The sequence below is a fragment of the Anomaloglossus baeobatrachus genome, chromosome 6, assembly GCF_048569485.1.
Source record: "Anomaloglossus baeobatrachus isolate aAnoBae1 chromosome 6, aAnoBae1.hap1, whole genome shotgun sequence".
Taxonomy (NCBI): Eukaryota; Metazoa; Chordata; class Amphibia; order Anura; family Aromobatidae; genus Anomaloglossus; species Anomaloglossus baeobatrachus.
Genome location: NC_134358.1, coordinates 289,947,013 through 289,972,369, shown reverse-complemented (window position 1 = coordinate 289,972,369; position 25,357 = coordinate 289,947,013). Strand labels below are relative to the sequence as shown.

Sequence of the window (25,357 nt, the reverse complement as noted above, 5' to 3'; positions counted from 1 at the left end):
CGATCGCAGCCACCGGGGCTCCGGGGCCGCGATTTCTCCACGGCGTACTGGGTACGTGATGGGTCCTTAAGTAGCAGGGAGCCATGACGTACCCAGTACGTCATAGGTCGCTAAGGGGTTAATGTGCCGTCCTTCACATACACACACAAAAAAAATAAAAAAAATACCATTCTTCTCACCTGTCCCGCGTTCCCTCGGCTGCCTCATCTCTGCTTCTTGCTGTCTGCAGGCCGTGCCCCCGGTGACTATCACGGCCAGTGCAGGGGCCGCAGACACTGTCAGGGATTTATGTCAGATGATTGTTTTGCCGGCGCTGCGCACGCAGAGCCCTTCGCTCAGAGCGCAGCGCCGGCAAAACATTCATCTAACAAAGTGCAGACAGAGGCTGCAGCCCCTGCACCGGCTGCAATAGTCAACAGGGGCACAGGCCTGGGGGCCGCATGAAGTAGCCTGAGGGGCCGCATGTGGCCCGCGGGCCGCGTGTTTGAGACCTCTGATATAGAGGAGAATGCTGCTGTACATACAGTCCCTGAGAAGTTCTGTCTCTTATCCATGTTATGTAAATAAAAGCTTATAAAATTACTCTTTTGAAAGCTGAAACCCTCCCAAATTTGGTTTAGATTATAAAAAAAAGTTGCTGCAAAGCTGAATTATTGATCATTTAATGAACACAGAAAGGTCAGATTTTGGCAAGACAAAGGTTTTGTCACCTTGTCATATAATGCACTCAATCCTAGTTTACATCCACACCTGTGCTCACTAAATGATCGGTTAATTAGTGGGTGTGTATAAAAAGAAACCCAGAACCCCAGACCTTCACTTGAACTGCAACTTGACCTCTGACAACATGCCATAAATCCACCCTGAAGAGCAGATCCACTGCAAAGATGGCTGGCACCTTTAATGTGTCTCAGCATCAAGTACAAAGAATTAAAAAAAGATTTGAAGAGACTGGAGATGTTTTTGACAAGCCCAGGTCCGGAAGACCCTGCAAGATAACTGCTGAGGAGGAACATTTGTTGGTTAAAAAATCCAAAGCCAGCCCCTCTTCCACTGCAGCAGAGCTCCAACAGGCTTGGTCACCTCAAGTCTTTGTGTCAACTAGAACATTTGTAGGATTCTGTCTCGAAATGGCCTCCATGGTCAGTGTATAGATATGGCCCAATATAAGTGGAAACATCCAGCCCACCTCTTTGCTTCCTCATTGCCGGCGGCCACAGGTACGATGTTGTTCCTCGTTACTGCGGTGTCACACATAGCGATGTGTGCTGCCGCAGGAACGACGAACAACCTGCATCCTGCAACAGCAACGATATTTGAGATTAGAACGACGTGTCAACGATCAACGATATGGTGAGTAATTTTGATCGTTAGCGGTCGTTCGTGCGTTTCACATGCAACGACGTTGCTAACGAGGCCGGATGTGCATCACGAAATCCGTGACCCGAACGACATCTCGTTAGCGATGTCTTTGCGTGTAAAGCCCGCTTTAGTCTGAGTCTTGATTGTTTTAGGGACCTCTGACACCACTTGGTGACTGCTTTGAATAATATGTGTTAATGATATGCTTCACTGGAGATTCAAATACTTCTAAAACACTATGTATGATTTATGTCTTATGTTGGCTTAATGGTACCCTTGGGTTCACTGACTGGTCGGTGGATTTCTCTGTTACTTTTAGGGCATGTGACGACAATCAGGACTCGCTTCGTTCAGAACGCAGCGAGTCCTGACCTGTGGGGCTGCGCGTCTCCTCCGCAGGAGACGGCAGCTGCTTGTACCCACGATCAGGGTTCAGTGCGCTGTGGTCTCCTCGCTGTGTTCTCCCTACGGCGGACACATGCAATTCCGCAGCAAACAATTGACATACTGCGGTCTGGAAATATGCACCGCAGGTCAGTGTTTGCTGCAGAAAAAAGAAGCATCGTGGGCACGGGATTTCTAGAAATCCCATCCACTGTGCTTGTACTGTACAACGCTGCGTTTTGGACCCAGCTGAAGCATGCTATATCCAAAACTCTGCAAACACTGATCGTGGGTATGCAGCCTAAAGGCCGCTTTACACGCTACAATTTATCTGACGATCGCATGTGCGACGTGACACGCCCAGATCGTAGTTACGATTTGCCGGTATCGCTTTGGTCGTTTATTTGCTGTCACACCTAACAATCTCAAAATGGACACATCAGTGATCAACGATATATTGTTGGACCCAGGCGGTCGTTTGAATGTTGTTCGATGTTGGCAGGGTGTCAAACAGAGCAATATGTCGGCTGCTTCCCCAAAACGAACAATTTTTTAAAAATGAACGACATGTCAACGATCCATGATTTTCATCCTATTTGCGATTGTTCAGAGTCGCTCGTAGGTGTCACACGCAACGACGCCGCAAACGATGCCGGATGTGCGTCACAGAATCCGTGACCCCGACGACATATTTCCCGATAAATTGTAGCGTGTAACGGGCCCTTAACATTCACCTGGGTCTACTTTTTATAACCAATGTTTACTATGTAGCTATTTTATTCCTCTTGTGTTAAAATATCATGATTAATAAAGTTTCTCTACTTTTGTGATAAAGAGGATTTTTTTGTGGAACTTTCTTTCACTTTGTTGGGCTTTATTATGCTCCCTGGTCTCTCTGTGTGGTCCATTGGTTGTGTTGTCGCGGCAGCCGAAAATCTGCATTTCTGGTGTTTCAATTACTTTCTTGTTACTATGTTTACTAATCGGATTAGTTTATTATGTATTGTGATAGATAAGGCTTTTATGAATGCAGCAATACCAAATATGTGTCTTTTTTGGTGCTCTAACAGTGGAGAATCCTTAGATTGAACGGTGCACGCGATGTGAGGATTCCCAAGTATACATCCACTCTTGTCATTTTAGACTGGACAACTCCTTTAAAGGGTTAATTCCACGTCCACTCTGACTAGAATGGCATGCACCTTTTAGTTCTGTGGGTAGTAACATTCTATCGTTGGCTTGATAGCGCTGAAATGAATTCCTGAACACAGTATTTCCAAGATGACGTAAATCTAGATCAGTAATGCTTCCTCACAAATATATTAGGCTCCAGCAAGGATTTGGTAAAGAGATTCATGATAAATATTAATAGAGCCCTGTTGACATTCAAAGTAATTCTCGTGATATATTGTAAACATGTGACACTGAGACGGCTCAAGTATCTATCTGCATAGTATCAAAGCATGCCGCCTCCTTTTAACTTAAGCTTTCTGAGCCGTGTAAGGAACAGAATCATATATTTACCGATTGCTGAAGTAGTCATGTTAGACATAGAAAAATGGCCGTTTTCCATTATTTTCGGTTAAAGTTCACTGTGAACAAGTCTAATTTTTATTAAGCTTGACGAAAACCAAAAGAAGAAAATGTCATTAAAGCATTTGCTCAACCTCCAACCCAATGAGTAGGAGGTACCGGGGCCCGGACTGGCAATTTCACAGGTGTGGAATATGACAAAAGGGACTGGTACATTTGGGAGTGTCCAAGGCTACCCAACATGAAAACAAAATGATGCCCGATAGAGGGAAGATTCACTATTTTAGTAGATAAAATTCTAAATGTAAATATTATTTTATAAAACATATAGTGTTTATATACTTTATAGTGTACTTTGAGGAGACTTTCACTTTCAGAGTTGCCATAAAAAATATGTAGATCTCTTGCAGAAAATACTCAGAGCTCTCTTAGATTGAGTCGTTGGACAACTAGAGTGATAACATAATCCCAATACTATGCCGCCTTTGGACACCTAAAATGATAACATAATCTTATTACTATGCCGCTGATGACACCTAGAGTGATAACATAATCCCAATACTATGCCACCGTTGGACACCTAAAGTGATAACAAAATCCCAAAGCTTTGCCACCATTGCACACCTAGAATTATAACATAATCCTAATACTATGCAGCCGTTGGACATGTAAAGTGATAACATAATTGTCACAAACCACCGGGGGGGTCACTCAGAAGTCCCCCGCGCTGGCTACCAGTACGTCACAATCGGGGGGTAACAAGTGGGGTCACCCCTCCTTTATACCTCCCGACCGACAGACAGAGCACGTGACGCGCTCTCTAGCGCCCCTCTTATAGTCAGGCCAATTATGGAATTGCCCGACAATAAGCAAGGAGGCCGCTATACTACTTATGCCGATTATTGAAGGGTCCCCGGTGAGAGTAAGGTATATATTCCCCCGACCTCCGCGGGCGGAATATATAATATCTTCCCGAGTCTCACTGGCCTCCCCACAATAATCCTTGGCACAACTCGCTGCCACCAACCGCTTCACGGTAACTATTAGCCGAACACACAGACGTGGGATTCAAGATCGAGATAACAGAACAGCCCAAGATTAATTATATAATTTAATCAGCCTAAAGCACACTAGAACTACAATATATACAATAGGGATTCTACAGAATATACATATGTCAGAGTACAGTTACAGATAAAGCATGGGTTACAAACAGGTATACAATTACATCAGTTACCTTGTGTGTCTGGCCACAGGGGGGCGCTGTAGACCAGGTTTCTAGGATTCTTCCCACAGATGTTTCCCAACCAGGCCCCCGAGCAGAAGAACACTGGAAAATGGCCGAAGTAGGGTTATCAACCTGGGCAGATCCAGGTCCCCTCCTACCTTAGTGACCTCACAGGGAAGCACTGCCACTCCCCCTGCATGGATCAGAATTATCCAGCAAAGGGGATATTGGCCATAACTTTGCCTGGGAGCGTCGTAGGCAGACGCCAATGCTCTCATTGTGACAGTTATGAATTTAGCTACAGAACGAGGGGACTCATGACCTGTCTACGAGTTCCCATATGGCTGATATCACGCCTGGGGTATTTCCCAAGCTCCCCCTTCCATGAAAAAGGTGTGCCAGCATCGTCCGCCTGCGCAAACACCATTTTTATGGTTGCCATATTTATCGGAGATATGGCTTGCGAGATCTGAACCATTTTTTACTGGAGTCGTTCTGTCTGGCTACTTCCAAGCCTTGCTAATGAGATACAACTCTTGTTACAGGGTGACGGCAGGGAGTCATCCTGGGTCCATTGTCCTCACATCATCTCATCTCCATATCAGAGGAGATGGCTGTTGGAGGTGTAAGTGGGATGTGACACCTTCACAGATGCTGGACATTTGAGCACAAGAAGGGAGGGGGGCACTGCCAGGGAGTGATGAGAGCAATTATGACTTCTAGTCATAATTCCTCTTCATATCCCAGGATTTACCTCACACCTCCCCCCTTTTGAGGGCGCTAGGGGGCAGCACACTCCGGTGTTCCCCCGTGCGCCCGTCCGCGACCTCTCCTTGTCGGGACAGCCCGTCTGCGTTACCGTGGTCACGGCCCCTTTTGTGGCGAATGGTGAAGTCGTATTGCTGGAGCGCAAGGCTCCATCGCAACAATCGCCCATTCGTCCCAGAGACGGTGTGCAACCAGCTGAGGGGATTGTGGTCCGTCTCCACGATGAAGTGGCGCCCGTATAGATAGGGTTGCAGACGCTGCAGGGCCCACACTATGGCCAGGCACTCCTTCTCCATTGTAGAATAGGCCACTTCCCTTGGTAACAGCTTCCTGCTCAGGTACAAGACTGGGTGCTCTTGGCTCGCAGAGTCCACCTGGCTGAGCACCGCACCGAGGCCGAAGTCACTGGCGTCGGTCTGTACTACAAACGGCCGCGTGAAGTCGGCTGCCTGTAGCACGGGCGGGCTGGACAGGGCGTCCTTTAGGGCCCGGAAGGCTGTCTCGCAGTCCATTGTCCAATCGACTGCAGAGGGCAGCTTCTTCTTGGTGAGGTCCGTCAAGGGCTTTGCCAGGCTACTATAGCATGGAACAAACCTCCTATAGTACCCAGCGGTCCCCAAGAAGGACATCACCTGCTTCTTGGTCCTGGGGGTGGGCCAGGATGCGATGGCCTCCACTTTCTCAGGCTCGGGCTTCAGCGTTCCCCCACCTACCCGGTGACCGAGGTACTGGACCTCGCTCATGGCCAGCTGACACTTTCTCGGCTTGATGGTCAAACCTGCCCGGTGGATCCGCCTGAGCACCTGTGCTAGATGCTCTAGGTGGTCCTCCCAGGTGGGACTGAAGACGGCAATGTCATCCAGGTACGCGGCCGCGTACCCTTCAAGTCCCTTGAGCAGGGTGTTGACCATCCGCTGGAAAGTGGCAGGGGCATTCCTCATCCCGAATGGCATCACCGTGGACTCGTACAGTCCAAATGGGGTAATAAAGGCAGAGCGTTCCCTGGCCTTGCGAGTCAGGGGGATCTGCCAATATCCCCGGCTCAGGTCCATGATGGTCAGGTACTGAGCCCCGGCCAACTGATCGAGCAGGTCATCGATGCGTGGCATTGGGTACGCATCGGCGACCGTGACAGCATTGAGCCCCCTGTAGTCCACGCAGAACCGAGTGGTTCGGTCCTTCTTAGGGACGAGGACTACAGGCGAGGCCCAAGCGCTGTTGGATGCCTGGATCACCCCCAGCTCCAGCATCTCGTCAATCTCCTGGCGCATGTGTTGCTGCACCTCCAGGGAGACCCGATATGCTGAACGCCGGATCGGGGGATGATCCCCAGTGTCCACGTGATGGACAGCCAAGTCAGTCCTTCCGGGCTGGTTGGTAAACAACCCCCGGAAGGGGTGTAGGGTGGCCCACAGCTGGGACCGTTGGTCCTCCAAGAGCTGGTGGCCAACCTCCACATCCTCAATGGATCCGCCTGCCCTAACCTGGGCTAGCATATCCAAGAGGGTTTCCGCTTCTCCCTCCTCGGGCAGGTTGCACACGGGGAGCGCACATGCCTCCCGCTCATGATGTGCCTTCATCATGTTCACATGGAAGGGCTTCCGCCTTCCACGGGCAGGGTCCAGGGTGACCAGGTACGTCACAGGGTTGAGCTGCTGGTACACGAGGTATGGGCCTTCCCAGGCTGCCTGAAGCTTGTCCTGTGGTACGGGGACCAGTACCCACACCTTTTGACCCACTTGGTAGGTCCTCTCACAAGCGTTCTGGTCGTACCAACGCTTCTGATCGGCCTGGGCTTGAGCCATATTGTCGTGTACCAGTTGCGTCAAGGCCTGCATTTTGTCCCGGAAGCGCATGACATACTCGATGACCAACACTCCAGGGGTGGCCAAATCCCCTTCCCAAGCCTCTTTCACCAGAGCCAGGGGGCCCCGCACACGTCGCCCGTACAGGAGCTCAAACGGTGAGAATCCTGTTGAGGCCTGTGGAACCTCCCGGTAAGCAAATAACAGGTGTGGGAGATACCGCTCCCAGTCACGCCCATGGGAGTCGACCAACATCTTAAGCATCTGCTTTAAGGTGTCATTGAACCGCTCGCACAGGCCATTAGTCTGTGGATGGTACGGGCTGGCCACCAGATGTCGCACCTGGACTTGCTTACAGAGGGCCTCCATCAGCTGGGACATGAATTGGGTCCCCCGGTCAGTGAGCATTTCCTGGGGAAAACCCACTCGGGAGAAAATCTCCAGCAATGCGGTGGCCACCTTGTCAGCCCGAATGGACGACAAGGCCACTGCTTCTGGGTACCGGGTGGCATAGTCCACTACCGTCAGTATGAAGCGTTTCCCGGAGCTGCTGGGGATGGCCAGCGGGCCGACCAGATCCACAGCCACCCTCCTGAAAGGCTCATCGATGATTGGCAGAGATACTAGTGGGGCTTTGGGGTGTGGCCCCGCCTTCCCCACTCTCTGACAGGTTTCACACGAACGGCAGTAGGCAGCCACATCGGCCCCCATTTTTGGCCAGTAGAAATGCTGGTTTAACCTGGCCTTGGTCTTAGCGATCCCTAGGTGTCCGGCCATCGGAATCTCATGTGCGATCCGCAACAACTCCATCCGGAATGGATAGGGTACCACCAACTGTCGGTCCCTGGGCCACGCCTACGGTGAACCCTGCTGGACCGTGGCCCGGTACAGCCGTCCTTGGTCCCAGACCACTCGCTCCGGGTCCGAGTCCGAGGGAGGCTGTGCCGCCTGCTCCTTTAGAGCTTTCAGGCTGTCGTCAGCTTCTAACGCTGCCTGAAACCCCTGACTAGATGTGGCCAGAATCGACGAGACTGTCACATCTTCGGTCAGTACCCCGGGACCTGTGTCCTGGCCTCCACCTGACTCGGCTGCCACTTGGTCAGAAGGGGAAGAGCTATCGGACCTCCGGGAGGCCCCTTGGCTTCCAGCACTCCCACTGCGGGTGACAGCGGCCACAGCCGCTGCGACCGTGGGTCGTGCCTGCTCCTCCTCCGTTCCTGACCAAGTCGCCGGTTCAGGCAGACCTACCTGGCTTCCTGACACCCCGGTTGTGGGGGAACCCTGCACCGAGATCTTACCTGGGAGCACTTCCGCTCCTGGACCGGCCCCAATCTCACCTGCCTGTTCCCCCCCTGCAGCAACAGAACCCCGCTGTGAAATCTCTGGGGACCCCACATTTGCTGTGGTAGCCCCCACCCCACACACTGGTCCTCCCCCTGCAGCACCCTGCTCTCTGCTTATCCCTGCAGAGGGCAGCAGATCCCAGCTCACAGGCTGGTTACTTGTAGAGGCATTGTCACACCTTTCTCTGACCCCCTCCCCTGTCACAGCTGCAGCTGCGTGTGTGTCTATGGTGTCTGTGCAAGCAGAAATATCAGAGTTCACTCCCTCCTCCCTTACATCATTCATAGATAACACATTAACATTGTCCGGAGGCACGTCAGCACTGGCTGAAGGTTCAGCCTTTGGGGCGGGGCCAAACTGGGAGGTTATTTGCCCCAAATCTGTCCCAAGTAGCACGTTTGCAGGGATCCGATCAGTTACCCCCACCTCCCTCACCCCTCGCCCTGCGCCCCGGTCCACATAAATGTCAGCAACAGGCAGCGCCGGGTCAATGCCTCCAATCCCGGAGACAGCGAGGGTTTTTCCAGGGATCAAGTCTTGGGGGGACACCATCTCAGGCCGCACCAGAGTCACCTCCGAGGCGCTGTCTCGCAGTCCTATGGTCACAGACTGGCCGACGGTGACAGGTTGGAAGCTGTCCAGGGACCTACCACCACCCCCACCCACACAATACACCTTGGGCGGCCCTTGGGACGGGGACGGAGCCGGGGCCTTGGGACGCTGAGGGCACATGGCCTTGAAGTGTCCAGGTAGGTTGCACTGGTGGCACCGTCTTGGTTCTGCCACGGGCCTGGAGAGGGGAGTTGAGGGGGACATCCCCTGCAGTCTAGGGGCAGGTGGGGCAGTCGCAGAGTTCATCTTACCCCCTCTCCAGGTGCTGCTGGTGGCTGCTCTCCTGGCTTCAGGAGCCCAATTGTTGGTGTAGTCATCTGCCAGGGCAGCTGTAGCCGTGGATCCCTTTGGCTTCTGGTCTCGGATGAACTGGCGGAGATCCTCAGGGCAGTTCCACAAGAGTTGCTCCGTGATGAACAAGTCCAGGATCTCCGGTCCGGTGGAAAGCTGCAGGCCTTGGGTCCAGTGGTCGGCAGCTCGGGCAAGTGCCCGCCGGTGGTCAGCCCAGGAGTCCTTTGGTCCCTTCTGCAGCGTCCGGAACTTCTTGCGGTAGGACTCCGGGGTGAGGTTGTACTGTTGGATCAGGGCCCGCTTGATGGTGTCGTAGCCCTGATCCGCCTCAGCAGGCAAGTCCCCAAGGATATCCAGGGCCTTACCCCTTAAACGGGGGGTCAGGTATTTGGCCCACTGGTCCTTGTTCAGATGATGCTGCAAGCAAGTCCGTTCAAAAGCAGTCAAGAAAGAGTCCAAGTCTCCATCCTTCTCCAGCACTGGGAAGTCCTCAACACGGACCTTTGGAAGTTTGGTGTCTGGAAGGTCACGGGTGGCTGATGAGGGCCGGAGCTGAGCTAGCTGCAGCTGGTAGTTACGCTCTGCCTGGCGCTCTTCACGCGCTGCTTGCCGCTCACGCTCGGCCATGAGTTCCTTGTAGCCCTCCCGGCCTCCAGCCTGGCGTAGGGCCATAGCCATTTGAAGAAGGCTATCCGAGCCTCCCAGGCTCGGTGGAATGGCACGTGGTGATCTGCGGCCCGCTGCGGAGCCTGGTGCTTCACGGTCCATTGCAGAGCGGAGGGCTGGCGTCTGGCTCGTTGAGGACCCTTGGGCGAACTGCTCCTCATCTTGTCCAGCAGTGCCCGGTTGTGCAATGTCCTCTGCAGAGCTGTTTTCTGGCGTCGAGCTCCTGGAGGACTCGTGGACAACCTCCTCATCGTCTCTGGCCTGAGCATCGGCCATTCCTTTGGCTTTGCTCCTGGTGCTCTCAGCCATTCTTGCAGACTTTTGGTCACTGACACAGAACTGACACCTGATGCCTCCACACACCTTACAGTATCTGCACTCTGACACTCTAGTGTTGAGCTAGTCTGAAGACCCCAGCAGCCACAGCTGCTGCAGGCAGTCTTTAGTGTCTGGGAGTATGGGTCTCACACTCACACACACTATTATCTCGATCCCACCGCTTGCCACCAATATGTCACAAACCACCGGGGGGGTCACTCAGAAGTCCCCCGCGCTGGCTACCAGTACGTCACAATCGGGGGGTAACAAGTGGGGTCACCCCTCCTTTATACCTCCCGACCGACAGACAGAGCACGTGACGCGCTCTCTAGCGCCCCTCTTATAGTCAGGCCAATTATGGAATTGCCCGACAATAAGCAAGGAGGCCGCTATACTACTTATGCCGATTATTGAAGGGTCCCCGGTGAGAGTAAGGTATATATTCCCCCGACCTCCGCGGGCGGAATATATAATATCTTCCCGAGTCTCGCTGGCCTCCCCACAATAATCCTTGGCACAACTCGCTGCCACCAACCGCTTCACGGTAACTATTAGCCGAACACACAGACGTGGGATTCAAGATCGAGATAACAGAACAGCCCAAGATTAATTATATAATTTAATCAGCCTAAAGCACACTAGAACTACAATATATACAATAGGGATTCTACAGAATATACATATGTCAGAGTACAGTTACAGATAAAGCATGGGTTACAAACAGGTATACAATTACATCAGTTACCTTGTGTGTCTGGCCACAGGGGGGCGCTGTAGACCAGGTTTCTAGGATTCTTCCCACAGATGTTTCCCAACCAGGCCCCCGAGCAGAAGAACACTGGAAAATGGCCGAAGTAGGGTTATCAACCTGGGCAGATCCAGGTCCCCTCCTACCTTAGTGACCTCACAGGGAAGCACTGCCACTCCCCCTGCATGGATCAGAATTATCCAGCAAAGGGGATATTGGCCATAACTTTGCCTGGGAGCGTCGTAGGCAGACGCCAATGCTCTCATTGTGACAGTTATGAATTTAGCTACAGAACGAGGGGACTCATGACCTGTTTACGAGTTCCCATATGGCTGATATCACGCCTGGGGTATTTCCCAAGCTCCCCCTTCCATGAAAAAGGTGTGCCAGCATCGTCCGCCTGCGCAAACACCATTTTTATGGTTGCCATATTTATCGGAGATATGGCTTGCGAGATCTGAACCATTTTTTACTGGAGTCGTTCTGTCTGGCTACTTCCAAGCCTTGCTAATGAGATACAACTCTTGTTACAGGGTGACGGCAGGGAGTCATCCTGGGTCCATTGTCCTCACATCATCTCATCTCCATATCAGAGGAGATGGCTGTTGGAGGTGTAAGTGGGATGTGACACCTTCACAGATGCTGGACATTTGAGCACAAGAAGGGAGGGGGGCACTGCCAGGGAGTGATGAGAGCAATTATGACTTCTAGTCATAATTCCTCTTCATATCCCAGGATTTACCTCACAATAATCCCAATACTATGCTACCATTGGACGCCTAGAGTGATAACATAATCCCAATACTATGCTACCATTGGACGCCTAGAGTGATAACATAATTCCAATACTATGCTGCCTTTGCACACCTAGAGAGATAACATAATCTTATTGTTATGCCGCCGATAGACACCTAGAGTGATAATATGATCCCAATACTATGCCACCATTGGACACTAGGAATGATAACATAATGCCAATACTATGCTGCCTTTGGACACCTAGAATGATAACATAATTTTATTACTATGCCGCCAATAGACACCTAAAGTGATAACATAATCCCAATACTATGCCACCATTGGTCACCTAGAGTGTTAACATAATCCCAATACTATGCCACTGTTGGACACCTAGAATTATAACATAATCCTAATACTATGCAGCCGTTCGACACTTAAAGTGATAACATAATCCCAATACTATGCTACCATTCAACACCTGGAGTGATACCCTAATTCCCATACTATGCCATCATTGGACACCTAGAGTGATAACATAATCCCAATACTATGCCACTGTTGGACACCTAGAATTATAACATAATCCTAATACTATGCAGCCGTTCGACACGTAAAGTGATAACATAATCCCAATACTATGCTACCATTCAACACCTGGAGTGATACCCTAATTCCCATACTATGCCATCATTGGACACCTAGAGTGATAACATAATCCCAATACTATGCCACTGTTGGACACCTAGTGTGATAACATAATCCCAATACTATGCCACTGTTGGACACTTAGTGTGATAACATAATCCCAATGCTATGCCACTATTGGACACTTAGTGTGATAACATAATCCCAATACTATGCCAATATCACTGGCCTACAACATTTTACTTTTTTTTCTGTAAAATTCATAAAATAGGCTGTTTTTAGGGTAATTTGCCCCTGATTACAAGTCTGCTTTCAGAATTGTTGTATCTGGCACGAATTTTGAGTAACGTCTTTACATTTTTGAAGTTTTTTATTTTAAACAGAAATTACTTAATACAAATTTTAGTTATTTTTTTTTAAAATGTGTTTGATATATTTAATGGATCACTGGAAAAGGGGAAAACAAAAGACAAATTATGGCTGATGCGGTTTCAGTTTATAATACAAGGTTGATCTCTTAAAGGGGTTGTCCATTTTGAGGACAATGTTTTTTCACACTTACATACATGTAATTGAGCCTAAAAATATTTTTTACAATAGATTTTCACAAAAAATGTTGCACACTTTGCTTTTTATAGCTGCGTTAAAGTGTCTATTGGTGGCTGCAAAATGCGTTAACTGAGAATCCATCTGTCATTAGTCTATGGTGGCCTGACTCTTATCTGTTTTTTCTTTCTTTGTGCCCCTCGAACATATTTATGATCCCATCAAAGTAGCAGGAAAACACAAAAAGCAACATTTTTAATGAAACCCAATTGCAAAATTTTTTTTTTAATGCCAAATACATGCATTTTAACCCCTTTACGACCGCCGATACGCCTTTTAACGGCGGTAAATAAGGGTACTTTTTCCGATCCGCCGCTTTTTAACGGCGGTCGGAAAAAAGGGTCTAGCGCCCCCCAGAGTCAGAAAATTTCCGGGGTCTCAGCTGCCGGGGGTAGCTGAGACCCTGGAGATCATGATTCGGGCTGGTTTTTCCGGTCCCCAGTCACGTGATGACCGGTATACACCGTATACCGATCATCAAGTTATAGTAAATGACCGCGCCGGTAAAAAATGATTTATCTCCCATCTGGCATGATCAAACATGCCAGATGGGAGATAAATCTTTTTCCCGGTTCCCTCCGGTCCCCCGGTGTCCCCAAAGTGCCCCCCCCGACCCCCAACCCCCTCCCGAAAATCCAAGATGGCCGCGCGCACCGGCGAGCACAGCAGCGCGCCGGCCGCATTTCCACTGTTCCTATGGTTTCTGTCGTATGTGCCAAAACACATACGACAGAAACCTGCTCCCTAGGCCCTGCCGGGTCCCCCCTACCCCCCCCCTGGTGTTCCCCGGTGTCCCCCGGTGTCATACATACCTGTCGCAGCTCTGATCCCCCGCGGCCCCCTCCTCCGGCTCCTTCTCAGCACACTCCGGTCACATGAGCAGAGCGCAGCTGTCAGCTTCCTGTGTTCAGGACGCTGGCTGCTGTTGCTGCTGCTGCTCGCACTCTGCAGCTGTGACCCAGGGAGAGTGGGTGCAGATTCTTTGCACCCACTCTCCTCAAATGGAGGGTCTGCCCTCCTAGAAAATGGGGGATACGTTCCCTGAACGTGTCCCCCATATTCTAGAAGGTCCAGAGTCGACGTGGGACGTCCAAATGGATTATTGTGGATTTTTTTTTCTTTTCAATAAATTGGTCAATCAGGGAATGTTTTGGGGAGTGTTTTTTCAAATAAATTTTTTTTTGTTGTCAATTTTTTTTTTATTACTGTCAATTAGTTATGTCGGGTATCTGATAGACGCCGTGACATAACTAATTGCTGGGCTTGATGCCAGGTGACATTACACACCTGGTATCAACCCCATTCATTACCCCGTTAGCCAACACACCAGGGCGCGGGATGAGCTGGGGCGAAGCGCCAGAATTGGCGCATCTAATGGATGCGCCACTTCTGGGGCGGCTGCGGCCTGCTATTTTTAGGCTGGGAAGAGTCCAATAACCGTGGCTCTTCCCATCCTGAGAATACCAGACCCCAGCTGTCAGCTTCACCTTGGCTGGTGATCTAATTTGGGGGGACCCCACGTTTGTTTGTTTTTTTTAATTATTTATTTATAAATAATTAAAAAAAAAAAACAGCTTGGGGAGCCCTCCAAATTGATCACCAGACAAGATGAAGCTGTCAGCTGTGGTTTGCAGGCTACAGCTGTCTGCTTTACCCTAGCTGGCTATCAAAAATAGGGGGGACCCCACGTCATTTATTTTAATTCTTTTTTTTTTTTTTGGGCTAAATACAAGGCTAGGCATCCTTTAGTGTCACATGAAAGGCACTAAAGGGCGCCAGCTTAGAATATGCAGGGGGGTGGGACGTTATATATGTTTGACATCTATCCATTCATCCATTGTAGCATTTTACGCTGTGTGCCCACAATCAGGGTTTGCAACGTTTTGGGCGCAGAGTGTTTTCCCTGCGTCCATAACGCTGCGTTGTGCAGTAGAAGCACAGTGGCAGGATTTTTAGAAATCCCGTGCCCACTGTTTCTTTTCTCCGCAGCATAAATCGACCTGTGGCGCAGCTTCCCGAGCCTCAGGATGTCAATTTATGCTGCGGAGATGAGTGTTCTTTGCAGGTAGAATAGAACTAAAGTCCACAGCAGCCTGAACCCAAATCGTGGGCATGGGCAGCTGCGTTCTCCCGTGGACAACACTCACATTTCTGCAGGAGGCTGACACTGTGTACTAGACGCCGTGTCGCTGGATCATGGCCACATAGCCTAAAGGCTACTTTACACGCTGCGATATCGGTCCCGATATCGCTAGCGTGGGTACCCGCCCCCATCTGTTGTGCGACACGGGCAATCGCTGCCCGTGCCGCACAACATCGCGCAGATGCGTCACACATACTTACCTGCCCGGCGACGTCGCTGTGACCGGCAAACCGCCTCCTTTCTAAGGGGGCGGTCCGTGTGGCGTCACAGTGACGTCACTGAGCGGCCGCCCAATAGAAGCGGAGGGGCGGAGATGAGTGGCCGGAACATCCCGCCCACCTCCTTCCTTCCTCATAGCGGCCGGGAGGCAGGTAAGGAGAGGTTCCTCGTTCCTGCGGCGTCACACATAGCGATGTGTGCTGCCGCAGGAGCGACGAACTACATCGTTACTGCTGCAGTAACGATAATCGAGAATGGACCCCCATGTCACCGATGAGCGATTTTGCACGTTTTTGCAACGATGCAAAATCGCTCATCGGTGTCACACGCAGCAACATTGCTAATGCGGCCGGATGTGCGTCACCAATTCCGTGACCCTAACGACTCCGCATTAGCGATGTCGCAGCGTGTAAAGCCCCCTTAACAGTGAGAAATTTTTTGCTACAGCAACAGTTTTGTGAAGTACCTGTGGATTCAAAATGTTTACTATACTCCTGAATAAAATCCTTGAGGGGTCCAGTTTCCAAAATGAGGTCACTTGTGGGGGGTTTCTGATGTATAGGTGCCCAAGGGGCCCTGCTAATGTGACATGGTGCGCGCAATTTACTTCAACTTTTCCAAAATTCAAATGGTGCTCCTTCCATTCCAAGCCCTCCCATTTATCCAAACAAAGGTTTTTGGTCACATGTGTGGTATCCCTGCGCTCACAAGAAATTAGATAACAACCTTTGGGGTACATGTTTTGTTGTTGCCTCTTGAAAAAGTGAAAAATGTGTCGCTAAATCAACATTTTTGTGAAAAAAATGAAAATTTCAATATGGCAACCTAAGCTTATCAAATTCTGTGAAGTATTCGTGGATTCAAAATGCTCAATATACACCTAGATTAAAGCCTTGAGGGGTCTTATTTCCAGAATGGGGTCACTTGTGGGGGACCTCCACTGCTTAGGCACCTCAGGGGTTCTCCTAATGCAACATGGCGTCCGCTATTGATTCCAGCCAATTTTGCAGTCAAATTGCACTCCTTCTCTTCTGAGCCCTGTAGTGTGCCCAAACAGTTGATTTCCACCACATACAAGATATCAACAAACTCAGGAGAAATTACGCAATAAATTTCATGGTGATTTTTTTCCTGTTACCCTTGTGAAAAAAAAAGCTACCTGGTTGAAGTAACAATTTTGTGGTAAAATTTTATTTTTTTATTTTCATGGCTCAACGTTATAAACTTCTGTAAAGCACCTGGGGGTTCAGGGTACTCACCAAACATCAAGATAAATTCCTTGAGGGGCCTAGTTTCCAATATGGGGTCACTTGTGGTGTTTTTTTGCTGTTTACGTACCTTAGGGGTCCTCCAAATGCGACATGGTGCCCGCAATCTTTTTCAGCCAAATTTCCTTTCCAAAATTCAAATATTGCTCCTTCCGTTCCAAGCCCTCCCATTTCTCCAAACAAAGGTTTCAGACCACAAGTGAGGTATCACCGCGCTCATAAAAAAGTGGGTAACAAACATTGGGGTCACATTTTTGGAATTACCTCTTGAAAAAGTGAAAAAATTGATGCTAAAGCAACATTTTTGAGAAAAAAATGAAAATTTTCAATGTGACAACGTAATGTTATCAAAATCTGTGAAGTACCTGTGGATCCAAAATGCTCACTATACCCCTAGATAGAAGCCTTAAGGGGTCTAGTTTCCAAAATGGTGTCACTTGTAAGGGGTTTCTGCTGTTTAGGTACCTTGGCGGACATGTAAATGCAACATGGTGCCCGCAATCTATTTCAGCCAAATTTGCTTTCCAAAATTCAAATATTGCTCCTTCTGTTCCGAGCCCTCCCATTTGTCCAAACAAAGGTTTCTGACCACATGTGGGGTATTGGCGCGTTCATAAGAAAGTGGGTAACAAGTTTTGGGGTTCATTTTGTTGTGTTATTTCTTCTAAAAGTGAATAAATTTGGGGTAGAGCAACATTTTAGGTAAAATTTTATTTTTTGCTTTTTTTCATTCCACTTTGCTTTAGTTCCTGTGAAGCACCTGAAGGGTTAATAAACTTCTTGGATGTGGTTTTGAGTACTTTGAGGCGTGCTGTTTTGAGAATGGTGTCACTTTTAGGTATTTTCTGTCATCTAGGCCTCTCAAAGTCACTTCAAATGTGATGTGGTCCCTAAAAAAATGGTTTTGTGAATTTTGTTGAAAAAATGGGAAATTGCTGATGAACTTTGACCCCTTCTAACTTCCTAACCCCAAAACATTTTGTTTCAGAAATTGCGCTAATGTAAAGTAGACATGTGGGAAATGTTATTTATTAACTGTTTTGTGTGACATAACTCTCTGGGTTAAGGGCATAAAAATTAAAAGTTTGAAAATTGCAAAATTTTCATCAAATTTCCGATTTTTTCACAAATAAAAGCAAAAAATATCGTTCTAAATTTATAACTATCATGAAGTACAATATGTCACGAAAAAACAATGTCAGAATCACCGGGATCCGTTGAAGCGTTCCAGAGTTATGACCTCATAAAGTGACACTGGTCAGAATTGCAAAAAATGGCCTGGTCATTAAGTACAAAACTGGCTTCGTCCTTAAGGGGTTAAGGGAATCTGTCCCCACCTTTTTGTTATGTGATCTGAGACCTGCATGATGTAGGGACAGATACTCTGATTTCAGGGATATATCACTTACTGGGCAGCTTGATAAAATCAGTTTTCTCTGCTGCAGATCTACCAGTTCTCTGTGCTCTGTATAACCCAGCCCATGCCACTGATTGGCAACTTTCTGTGTACACTGTGCATAGGCAAAAAGCTGCTAATCAGTGGTGGGGGTGGAGTTGCACAGGAGGAGTACGGTAAACTAAAGTACATTGTGTAAGCCATGTGGCCGTACTACCAGGTAGCAGGTGAACCCCTTTATTTAGCCTGGGTTCCGAACAGCAGTACCACTTGTAGTGCACAGTACCACTCATTTTTTCCTCCTTTTTGTATCTTTCACAAATGGATGTGACATGTCCAGTATGTCATAATGATTATCACCAGATTTTATGCAGCTATTTCTAGTCGCGGTTCGTTGGGATTTGATCTGTGAAACTGTTGTCTAAAAATGTACAAATGTGTTCTGCATACAGCAGGTGAAATATGAGTCTTCAGAAGCATTAAGAAACATTTCCCGAATGATGAACGGCTCTGACATCATTCATCTCAGGAGTATTGAGGCACACACGGACTTAATCCAGTTTAGGCATTAATACTTTTTTCTTACTGTTTCTCACAAGTAGTGTCTACAGTTCTTCAGTTTGTGAATAAGGAGCTCATGTAAACACACAAATCACAGAAATCCTCGATTCTGCAGATGAATAGTTCAAAGACATCTGCTAAGAGCATCCCCGAAGTGGCCGAGCAGAACGGTAACCCAACCTAGTGGGGTGCACAGAAATCACACTGGTTTATAACCTGTCAGCACCCTTCATGCAGGCACGAGGTTAGATCACTGCGTAATGTTAGGAAGGAATGTAAAATAATGATTGTGGAATATTCCCAGTCCAATGAATTCCAATAAGTATATGATAAAATAACACACAGCTCTGTGCCTGGAATGCTATACCAGAGGTCTGCAGGAGAATGACAGAGCTCATATGTATCAACATTCTCACTACATTTTAATTATATAGAGATTATGATTCATTAAAGAACATAAAAATATGTGCTACCCCTAGCTGGTGTCGTAACAGGGAGATTGCAGAATATCGCTAGGAAGTCCCACAAACGACCATGGTGGTATTTTCTGTTCATCATAAGGGTATGTTCACACTGCACATTTTACCACCATATTTTGAATGGGACAATTAAAAAAAATGCTCAAGAAAGTGCTAACAAAATGATCAAAAGAATGGTCCAACTGATTCATAGAGGAAAATGACTTGCTGTTCATATGTTCAGGCTATCAAAGTCACTAAGCCTTTACAAGAACTAACATACACTACTCACAAAAAGTTAGGGATATTTGGCTTTCGGGTGACATTTATGTAAAACGTAAAAAGTTCTCTCTACAGTGATATTTTATCATGAAAGTAGAATCATATATCATAATCATACACTGGTGATTTCCTCATCTAGAACAATTTATTGAAACAAAAGTCAACAACAGTTAACTTAAAAAAAATATCCCTTTCTCAATAAATTGTGTTGTGGCCTTGAGCATCAACGACAGCCTGATAACGACATCTCATGCTGTTCACAAGTGGAGATATTGTAGGTGAGGCATGGCATCCCACTCTTCCTGAAGGGTGGCCCTCAGGTCATTGAGGTTCTGGGGTACAGTTATGAGCCTCAGTGATTCAGCTAGTCCTATCAGTTTTCTATGGGATTTAGGTCTGGAGACAGTGTAGGTCACTCCATTTGTGATACTCCAGTCTCCACCAGCTGTTCCCAAATGATGCGACCTCAATGAGCTAGAACATTGTCGTCCATGAAGATGAAATTAGGCCTGTATTTTTCATGCAGAGGCACAATGACTGGATTAATTATGTTATTCAGGTAGTAGTGGCTTGTCATTGTACCATTCACAAAGTGTAAGGCATTTTTGTATTGAATAGACATACATGCCCATACTGTAACACCACCACAAAAGGCTCGTCTGGTGACAACAGTGGCTGATGCCTAGGTCTCTCCTTAGTATCTCCAACATTGTTGGCCACCATCATTTTTCTTGGCGTGAATAAACTTTCATTAGTGAACAGCACTGAAGCCCACTGGTCCCTCCTCCAGTGATGATGACGCCTCTGCCTGGTGGTGTGGTCAAGTAGCCTTGCACGTCATCTAGCATGCGGACCACGCTGATGTAAACAGTTTCAAATAGTCTGACATAATAGCTGCTTCTTATCTCGCTTACATATTCCTGGAGTTGTGTGGCATTCATCATCCTGTTCTGAAGGACATTGTTCACAATGAAGCGGTCATCAATATGAGTGGACACTGGATGTTCATTATGCATGCCTTGCTATGTGAAGGAGACTGAAAAGACAAAAGGCGCTAATAGGGTACTAACTTTACAAACGTTTATGGAATAAATATCAGATGTGCTCACCTAATACATGTACATGTGTTATTTATCTTAGCAAGGAGATGTGATCTCTGAAACGTGTATGTACATGTGTGACTTATCTGAGGAAGGAGATGTGATCTCTGAAACACGTAATAAAATCACATTTAACTATTACTGCTGACCATCTTCTTACGACAGTGCGGGAGTCCACTTCTATTTGAAATTTTGACACTATGCCTTTCTGTGATGCTTACAGTCTCTCTGTATCTATGTTGCAACCTGTTGATGACATTCTGTGACACTCTTAACTCAGTGGGCACTTCCTTCTGAGAACATCCTGCATAAAGCCTCAAAATGGTGAGGTATGGTTGATCAATTGTTAAGTGTCATCTTGATCTACAGATATCAAAATGTGAACAGCATGATGAGGAGTACTGATTAAATACCAATTCTAAATGAACCCTGAAATGTATTGGACGATCCATCGATCAAACCCCCGTTGTGAAATTTGCCATTAAGCTCCTCGTTAGAGAATGTTGTGCAAAAAATACAGAAACATTGAACAGTTGGACATGTGCATTGAAAAGTATAGAGGTCACATTAAGTTCACCTGAAAAGGTTAGAGGGCATTTTAGGAACATCCTGAAATGTAACCCAAAAGCCGAATATCCCTAACCTTTTGTGAGTAGTGTATGGTTATGAGATCTTTTCCAGCAGCACCCCATTACTCGTATGTTTTTCCTTGCAATTTGGGAAGCTATGGCCTAATATGCAATTGCTAGACTACGGTAGTTATTAAATGAGCTTGACTGATGCCTAAATATAGAAGACAAGACAGACAGACAGAGTTAGCAAAACAAGTCTCATTATTCAGGAACAGAAGTACAACAAGACAAGTAAATGTAGCACTCTACTACTCCACCATCTGTTCTGTCGCTTTTCTTCTGATTTTTACCGATCTGCTCATAACTCTCAGCATGTTAAGTCTACGCTCCCATTTGCCACCTGGCAAAGGCAAGATAAAGGAGTAACCGGGCCTCTGCCTTTGAAAGTTTCCGATATGTGAGCTCAGCCAGGAAAAACATTAGAGTTTTTGGAAGGAATCAAATACTATGTATAAACATATTTTTCGCTCAGATGTTTATTTTCTTACATAATGTGATCGGAGGAACCTTTACATTACAAGGTGGCATTTCAGTTGCTTTCCTGTGGCATGCTACACAGGGAGCATGACGTGATTCGTTTTGCTATTCATAAATTGTAATTTAATATACTTGTTTACGGTTTAAGTATATTTTATTTGTAACATAAGTATGTATTAGATTATTATATAATGGCACACTTACTAATTTTCCACTTACAATCAAATAATAACAAATTAAATCTTTCTCCAAAGCCCAGGCTAGATATAGACTCCCGTTTAGGCCTGGCTCTAGATTCTCTGCTGCTTCAGGCGAAAATTGAAAATTGAAATTGACGCCTCTTCTCAGTCAGGTGAATTGATTAGCGCATCATTGCATATTTTTCTGATGAGACGCTGCTCAAGCCACCTGACTGCAGACTCCAATCACAGGCCGCAGCATTCGTGTGGTTGAGTAACGGTGATGATAACAGATCTGGTGCTGACTTAACACAGGCAATGACAGCGGGTAAGTACAGGCAGTTCCCGGTTATGAGCCAGATAGGCTCTGTAGGTTTTTTCTCAAAATGAAGTTGAAATAAGTACGTTATGTACGTATAATTCCAGCCATTTTTTTTTGGATAGCAAAGGGAAGAGTTAACAGCCCTGCAACATTTATTTTGCTGACTCTGCCCCTTTTTGAAAGATTTTACTCTACTTTCTGTCCCATGAAAAGAGGAAAATAGTATAATACTACAATTGGGAATGACCATGGTCTCCTGGACCGGTAACCAAACATAGAACACCTACAAAAGCCCAGTATGGACCAAATAATGCACTAAAAAGTGTACAAAAAAAATATAGTGTATTTTACTAAATGAGTTTAACAAACAGCTGCATACACAACACCGTAATAAAGTAGATATAAAAGATAAAGCAGAATCAATTGATAACATAAAGATAAGGAAAGACCCTAATAAAGTGCACAGTGCATAAGAAGATGACCCAAATATATGTTAACATATACATATACATCCGAAGCTTCTGGAGCTTAGAAACGCTGTCATGCACCGTCTGTTACCATGACGGAGCAGCCTGCTGCGCTTCACAGACCGGAAGCCATGTGAGGCAGGAGGAGGTCATGAGACCCATGCGCTGAAAAATCCGATGGATACTTCACACAGTCGGCGCCATCACTACTCGCATCTGCCCATCAGCAACAGGGTATATATACCCCCCACCAAACTCCCCCTACACATTCACCTCTGTGGAAGTGACGACAAAACGCGCATTGGGGCCATAGGGAAGCAGGACTAACCAACTGACACCCAGGTATGCACATCAGACATTCTTATAGCACCTTTATGTTATTTGGATATAGAACATATATCCTAATTTGACCACCTACCCCATTGCAGATTTTACATGAGGTAATTATATGGGATATGTTATGATATGCAAATTACTTACATTTCGGAAAGTCTTGGAGGAAAAGCCGTTTTTTAATTATATTTCTCTATACATTAATTTTTAGACATTGTTGTGCATTTATTTAATAAACTTAAGTTTTTTTACATTATATCTGTCACCCTATCCATTTCATGTGAGGCTATGCCTTCATTTTGGAGGATATTGAGATTTGCATTTATCTATAAGTGACGTAGGAAATTCTATAGAGATTTTTGATAATAATGATATAGGAGAAGTTAGAGAAACATTTTTTTCTGCTCATCACTGAAAAATTTGATGAAACTTTGACAAAACTCTGATGAAAATCTCTGGTGAAACTTGGTCTATTTTTCTTGTACGATAAAAAAATCTGACATCTGACAGGGCTGCCAGGGGATTACAACCATTGATATATGTATATGTGCATTATATAATGTGATTATTGTAAATGTTTTAATTATTTTTTTAGTAGTTTTAGAAGAATAAAATCTGACTTTTATATTACCCCTGATATACAACTATTCAGAGATGTATTGGTATGTAGAGATGTATCTGATATATAGAAATATGCAGTTTTATAGAAATGTACTGGTACAAAGATATGTAGTGGTATATAGCAATGTGGCTTTATGTACCATTATAACATGTCTGTACAGAAGAATACCATTTACCATTTTGATATTTAGAGATAGAAAATTCTCCTATATTTAACTTTGCTGCCTGTGGAAAGGTGATAACGCTGCCTCCCTGGATAGATCCCTCTTCAAGCACAACAAACTATACATTAAAGCATGTACCTAGCACACACAGATGCTAAGGCCCCTCCTCAAGGTCCTGAGTCAGGTCCTGAGTAGGGATGAGTGATCCCGGATGGTAAAGATCGGGATTTATACCGGACACCAGGTGTCCGGGGCTTGAACTCTGACTTTTAAAACAAGTTTGTGTTCAGTTTGGGTGCTGTTTGTATTCTAATACATTTTGATGAAAGGCTGCAGTGCAGCCAATGAACAAGCTTTATTTCTCATAACCAGAGCAGGTAAAGCAGACTGCTGAGGGCTGCAGCCCTCAGCTGTCTCCTTTACTTTGGTTGGTTATCAGAAACAGAGGGGACCCCATTTCATTTCTTAAAATTATTTATTTTAAAAATTTTAAAAAATGGAGTAGTGTCCCCTATTTTTGATAAGCAACCAAGGTAAAGCAGAAAGCTGGGGGTTGTAATTATCAAGCTGGCAAGGCCCATGGTTATTTGGCCATTCTCAGCCTAAAAATAGCAACCCTCAGCTGCTCCAGAGGTGGCACATCCCTTAGCCTAGGTTCTTTCGGGGTAACACTTTTGGGGTTGATGTTAGCTGTGAATTGACATCTGGCATCAAGCCCAGATGTTAGTAATGGACAGGTGTTTATCAGACACTCCCATTACTAACCCAGCAAGTGTACAGTTAAAAAACATACACTCAGGGAAAAAATTATTTGAATAAAGACTCTCCCACACTTCCTCGTTCAAAAATGTATTAATCAAAAAGAAATCCTGGAAGTTCCGTCGTAATCCAATGGTTTTCTGAGATAATCCAAAGAGTAATGTTTCCTGACATCCATTGATTCATATGGAACTTTGTTCTGACAACGTTCTCAGAAAAAGGCTGCATAGGTCCCTCCCGGTCAGCGGCAGGTATGGAGGTTCTCACGCTTGTAATAAATACGTTGGACCTTTGAGGATTTTTTTTAATTAATAAATTGGTAAACAAGGGAGTATGAGGGATTCAGAATTCAAATAAACGTTTTTCTTCCTGTTTGTGTGTGTTTTTTAACTGTACACTTGCCGGGTTAGTAATGGGGGTGTCTGATAGATGTATCTCCATTACTAACTAATAAATCATTAAAAAAAATGGCATGGGATCCCCTCTATTTTTGATAACCTTCCAAGTAAAAGGAGACAGCTGAGGACTGCAGCCTGCAGCTGTCTGCTTTACCTGCGCTGGTTATCAAAAACAGTGGAAACCTCATGTAATTTGTTTTTTTAAATTAATTCCCTATCCACATTTGTTTGCAGGGCAATTGTACTATTCTTACCCCCATTTTGATTCCTTTTTGCAACACCAAGACAAAACTACAGCTATTTCACAGCACTAGAGTTCAGGTCTGCATTGACTTATATGCAGTTTGGGGTCAAGGGTCAAGTCTTGTTCCTGAACTGAACTTAGAACTAAAGTCCGGTTGATCCCAGCAAACCGGAACTTTCACAGTTCTGTTCATTCCTAGTCTTGAGCCTTTGCCTGTGCTCTGCTATAACGCAACTCTGCTTCTTCTGTACCTCAAAGAACTCTGTGATTTACAGGTCTATGT

At 46.4% G+C, this 25,357-nt stretch overlaps 1 protein-coding gene across 1 annotated transcript in view; it reads right to left on the bottom strand.

The window, feature by feature from the left end:
• Window positions 1-25,357, bottom strand: part of FBXL7 (F-box and leucine rich repeat protein 7) — a 362,238-nt gene that overhangs the window by 42,725 nt on the left and 294,156 nt on the right. The window lies entirely within an intron of this gene.